Below are 5,524 nucleotides of genomic sequence, written 5' to 3'. Positions count from 1 at the left end.
ATTCTCTCAAACCATTCCGGACAAACCTTTCTGTTATAGAATTGCAAATTATTCTTCAAAACATAGAATTTCAATATATGACATTATTCTATATTTGAAGAAATAATGTTACATCTGGTGTTTAAAGAAAAGAAATCTATACTCAGATGAGGTATTTCAGTCCTTAACACGCTAATATTCATAATAACTAGACAGATAAGGCCCTTATTCGAAAATTTAGGATATACTTATATAAATATTAGTGCACATGTACAACGTTTATTATGTATGGTGGCTGCAGGGAGGGGGCAGTCGTCTGGGGCGCCGCGAAGCGCTGTGCACGCCAGAAACCTATGATTGTGTGTTCGAATCCCGGTTCGCCCCTATTATGTTTCTAGGTTTGTCAGCACCATACCCGTGCTCGTGGGTTTTGCCGAAGTGGTAAACTCCTGAGACCTGCATCACCTCGGGCTTAACTGGAAAACTCTTAAAAGCAGCGTTACACCCAACTCTATATACTCACTCACTTATGTATGGTGCTGCAGTTTTGTTGAACAAGAATTCTTTCAACTAACAACCAAATGGCACGCACGCACGCACGCACGCACGCACGCACACACTGAGCAATGCAACTCAGTACCAGTGGTTGGCTGTATGAGCAATGCTCCATCGGGGTTGGGTCGCACTTAATCAGCCTTGTTGCATATGTGAACAGTCGTAGTTTGCAACAAGGGAAGAACGGAACAAGTAGGGGACGTTACGTCACGTTATGTTTACTTATGGCTCCGAATTTAGGCGTCAGCAGCTAACCTAAATGACTGTATGGTTGAAGTTCTTTTTGTGAAGGTCCAGTGGCTGCTTAACGCTGGACGATGCGGTCACTGTGGAGACTCCTACAGAGGCCCACGTGAACACGAGCGCGGAGGAAAGTACGCAAGTGACGTCATATCGAGAAAGTACACTTCCGGTCAGGTGATAGACGTTACAATTGACATCACGGCCAATCATGGCGGCTACTTCCAGTTCTACCTGTGCTCACAGCCCCGACTGTCAGAGGCATGTTTCCGTGAACACCCTTTGTACGTGGTCGGGGAGGGTTATAGACATAAACTGAGGACACTGAGGTCCCCACTCTTCGAGAAGGTCCAGTTACAGCTTCCACGCGGGACGAGCTGCGACCATTGTGTACTACAGTGGAGATGGAACTGCGGTGAGTGTCCTTGACCTCGGTTGACCTAATAAACAACCACAAACAATAGTCTTTAACAAAATTATTACATTGAAGCACGTGCATTTTTGTATCCCAACTGAAGCCCTCTGTATATATTCAAGAGGATGGTTCTTGACTAACATCATCTTTGGGGGGGGGGGGGGGGGGGGGGGGTCACTATTTTTTTAATAGAATTTCAAAACGTTTCGACATATCTTGCCCTCAGCTATACATAATATGAAGCCTTAGTATGTTATGTCGAAGAACATCCTAATCTTAAATTGACCCGTGAAAATCGTGGTAAGAAAAGGTCTTCAGCAACCAGTACTTGTCGTTAGAGGCGACTAACGGGATCGGGTGGTCAGGCTTTGACTTGGTTGATGCATGTCATCGATCCCATTTGCGTGGATCGATGTTCAAAGATGTCAATCACTGGATTGTCTGGTCTAGACTCGATTATTTACAGACCGCCGTCATATAGCTGGAATCTTGCTGAATGCGGCGTTAAACAATAGATAAACAAACAAACTAATAGTCTTGAATTATTTGAATAGCCCGCCCTTCAGCTACATGACTAATTGTATGCCATTCTCTTACAGCCCAGAGTTATGGTATGGACTGGGAGACAGGAGTCTACTGTAAGGGGTGTGGGCAACAGGAACAGTTCTGGAACTGTGCTGATATAGCCATAGAACCATCTCTCCGGGTCCCTCGTCCGTTCTTCAAGAAGATAAAACGGAAGCCAGAGCGCCGTGACATCAACCTCATGGACAACCCCGTCCCGGGGATCCTGCACGTGCCGTCCATGAAGATGGCGCATTTCCTTCCCTCTCCACCCCCAGTCGTGTTCCAGCAGACGGCAGGAGAGTGTCGAGGCTCCGCCACCTATGGTATCGCGCTTGATGCTTGGTGTAGGCTGCACTGTCCACTGGGCTTCTGCCCACCTACACACTGTACGTGTACGTGACGGGGGTTGATGGAGCTATGGTGACATGAGTCAGTCTAGTTCAAACAGCTCCCATGGCACATAATTATGAAAAGAATTCTCGACAGATAGACAGAAAGACATGAGGCCTATAGTACAATGTATTCACAACACATGTGCACATTGTCAGTGAACGCCATTTGTTCTCAGTTTGAAAACTTTATCAATATACATAGATAAATGTAAAAATATATTTTCCTCGTTTGTGGTACATACATTAAAACATTTTCGTTGATTTGGAAACAATAATAATAGCGTGGTACATATTTTAACCTTAAATGGACATAATTTTGAAAGATATACAAAATATGATGTACATGACACTGTTCACAAAATGCACCTGGATTTGTTTCTTCAGAACGTCCATACCTTTTAGACCTATTTAAATGTTCTAAACTTTGCCAAACTTTGCCACGTAACGATAACGATAGATTTGTTGTGCAATTTAAATATAATCCCGGTTGGAGTAAGGTCTTGATGTCACTGAATGTTTGTAAAGTAGAACTATTATTGATCCTGAACGATTCTTCAGCATGATGACTCAATGAATTTTTTTTAATTATAGTTTCCTTAGGTATTTGTAAAATTGATTTTGCTCCGCAATAAGTAATATATAAATAAGTAAAGAAATATATCGTTGGGTTAAAAGACATGCTTGAACGAAGCACACCGTGTTGAAGGAGGCTGGCCTCCCACTTGGCAGGTCAAGCAAGATGATTGAAGTCATTCTAACCAACTTCTACTTTCTGATTACTTACATTTCATGATGTATATAATGAACAACCTAGCAGTTAATGGTTACACAAACACACTATGTAAGATCCCACATGATGCCATGTCTAGACTACAATCAGGCTCCAGACCCTGTAACATGGGCCCATGTGACATCCATACACAACGTATCAACCCCTGACTGGTAGCCCTGGTTTTAGCCCCGAGACTGACTCAGATATACCATCCTTAACTCTGCGCTCAGTCTCTGAAATACTATGGAGTTTCCCTGTGTAGCTCCGAAATACTGCTATAAAACATACCTTGATGCCTTCACGCTATAGCCATGAATGCATCGAGACAAACGTTGAAATTTTAATATGTAGGAAAAGATTCCTCTTTACAATATTGCACAATCATGTTGAACAATTAAACAATAAACTTTTAAATGTATTACCATCAACGTTTTAATTATCTATAAAATGGCGCGGCCTACATCGTCCGAATGTTGTCAGGTATTCCAACTTGGACAATTGGTCATGAATTTTGAGCAACTTGTTTTCTCGCACAGTCCCTCTTTCTTATACAAACTAGCTAACAAAGTCAATATGAAAACGGTCTAAGGTCACGAAATCAATTTTAGCCTATCCTCGGGTCAATTGAAAACATGTTGATGGATTGTAAACAAATTGACAGTTTAAGTTTGATCAATATTCACAATTTCAGTGGCATTTAGAAGTTGGTGTGATGAAGTAAGACGAGTTCTATGGATGAACAACTTCTTTATTACAATTAGTGCGACGTTTCGGTGTAGATCCTAACACCTTTATCAAGCAAGTCTTGCTTCAATATTCACAATGTCAAAGGCCAAATGGTTATTAATGATACTGGCATGAGAATAAACTTACACAGAAACTTTCTTAATAGACGCTTATACATGACAACACGAACGACACTTTCATAGGTCTGCTATGTCAGTGGTTTCTAAATGTTCATGAATCTGAATATACAAATTTCTCCCAATTCAATTAGAATAAAAATAGTTCCTCAAAAACAAGAAATCTTTGCTAAAAGCAGCGTCCATTCTACGATTTGGACCATATTGCCACCACCGGTTGCACCCGTCACACATACAAGAAGATCCGGGATAGAATAGATCTTCAGTAACCCATGCTTGCCGTAAAAGGCGACTATGCTTGTTGTAGGAGGCGACTAACGGGATCGGGTGGTCAGGCTCGCTGACTTGGTTGATGCATGTCATCGATCTCAATTGCATGGATCGATGCTCATGATGTCAATCACTGGATTGTCTGGTCCAGACTCGATTATTTACAGACTGCCGTGAGTGCGGCAACAATGCATGTTACCAGACCAAGTTCCATAGACCGCTGATTCAGATCAGCTGACATCAACGTTCTCTATATAACGTGACTGTGATGGATTTATCACAAATTGAAGCAGTAGACAGGCCATAGGTAAACAAATATCAAGATTGAAAATGAATCGACTCGATTAATATACCATAAGTACTGTGAAATGTCACATGATCGTGACTAAAACAGACCTAAGATTTGTTCCAGGAGAAACCTCTCACTGATAAACTTGTGTTTAAGTTCGGTTAATATGAACAGATAGAGGTTATACAGGCTTCCGGCCTGGCTAAAATGGTTTCTGGACAATAATTCGGACATCCGTAGACACCTGTCAGAGGTACGACTAGCACTTCAGCCAATAGATGACAACTTACCATTGAAAGCATGTACAAAACGGTGTCTATCGTGTTTACGAAGAAACGTGCATAGGCAAGTAAATTTTATTGATAAAAAACTTAATATGAGAGCATAAACTTTAAAATATTATAGTGAATAAGACTGCAAAGACGACGCAGTTGTGTCATAAACAGATGAGTCGCACTTCCTGCATGGACTGTGAAGCTGTGGTAGCACAAGCATCACTTGGTTCATCATTTCATTATGCAGGCTGATTGAGCGTGCGGGAGAGAATTCACATTACTCTAAATTAAAATTTATGTTCATAACTAAGTAATTTGGAAACAAATTTAATGTGTCTATTATTTAATCATGTGTTTCATCCATACAAGCTAACTTCTTTATCAAGCCCTTGCTCCAACTGGCGTTCAAATAGCGTTGGCTATACACTAATGTCCTTTTGATTTTTTCTTATAAAAAATGCATTTAAGGCATTTTCCCATGTCAGCTTCTTTTGTTGTGATTTTTCAAAGGGTAGGATTTCAGCAAAAATTGCTAGGTGTACATTTGGACCAAAGTGCAACAGGCCTCTGAGATTGCAAGATGAAGACATCCAGTAATTCAGCAGCGTAGTTCTTCGATAGTCAATGATCGGGGGCTTGTAAGTCCCAAATCGAAGAACAAAACCCGACATTGTGTTCTCCATGGGGTGAAACAAAAACCTATATCCATCAGCAGTGAGGGGTACAGGACATAATACAACACATAATACAAGACATAATACAAGAGCTTACAGCTCAACCCACCTCCACATCCTTGTATTATTCTGTGAAGGTGTATTGTGAAGTGGGGCAAGCGAAGACTAGTATGATAAGTTCACTTAGCCATCTCTCGAGAACCGTTTGTCAGGGTTGAAAAGTGTTTTGTGTT

At 41.3% G+C, this 5,524-nt stretch overlaps 1 pseudogene; it reads left to right on the top strand.

Annotated features, from left to right (window-relative positions):
• Positions 1 to 605: 605 nt before the first annotated feature.
• On the top strand, positions 606 to 2,156 carry LOC139464012 (uncharacterized; annotated as a pseudogene).
• The last annotated feature ends 3,368 nt before the right edge of the window (positions 2,157 to 5,524 follow it).

This window comes from Haliotis cracherodii, unplaced genomic scaffold (genome assembly GCF_022045235.1).
Source record: "Haliotis cracherodii isolate W230 unplaced genomic scaffold, xgHalCrac1.p SCAF_1, whole genome shotgun sequence".
In the NCBI taxonomy this organism is placed as follows: domain Eukaryota; kingdom Metazoa; phylum Mollusca; class Gastropoda; order Lepetellida; family Haliotidae; genus Haliotis; species Haliotis cracherodii.
This window is presented reverse-complemented; position numbering and strand designations above follow the sequence as displayed.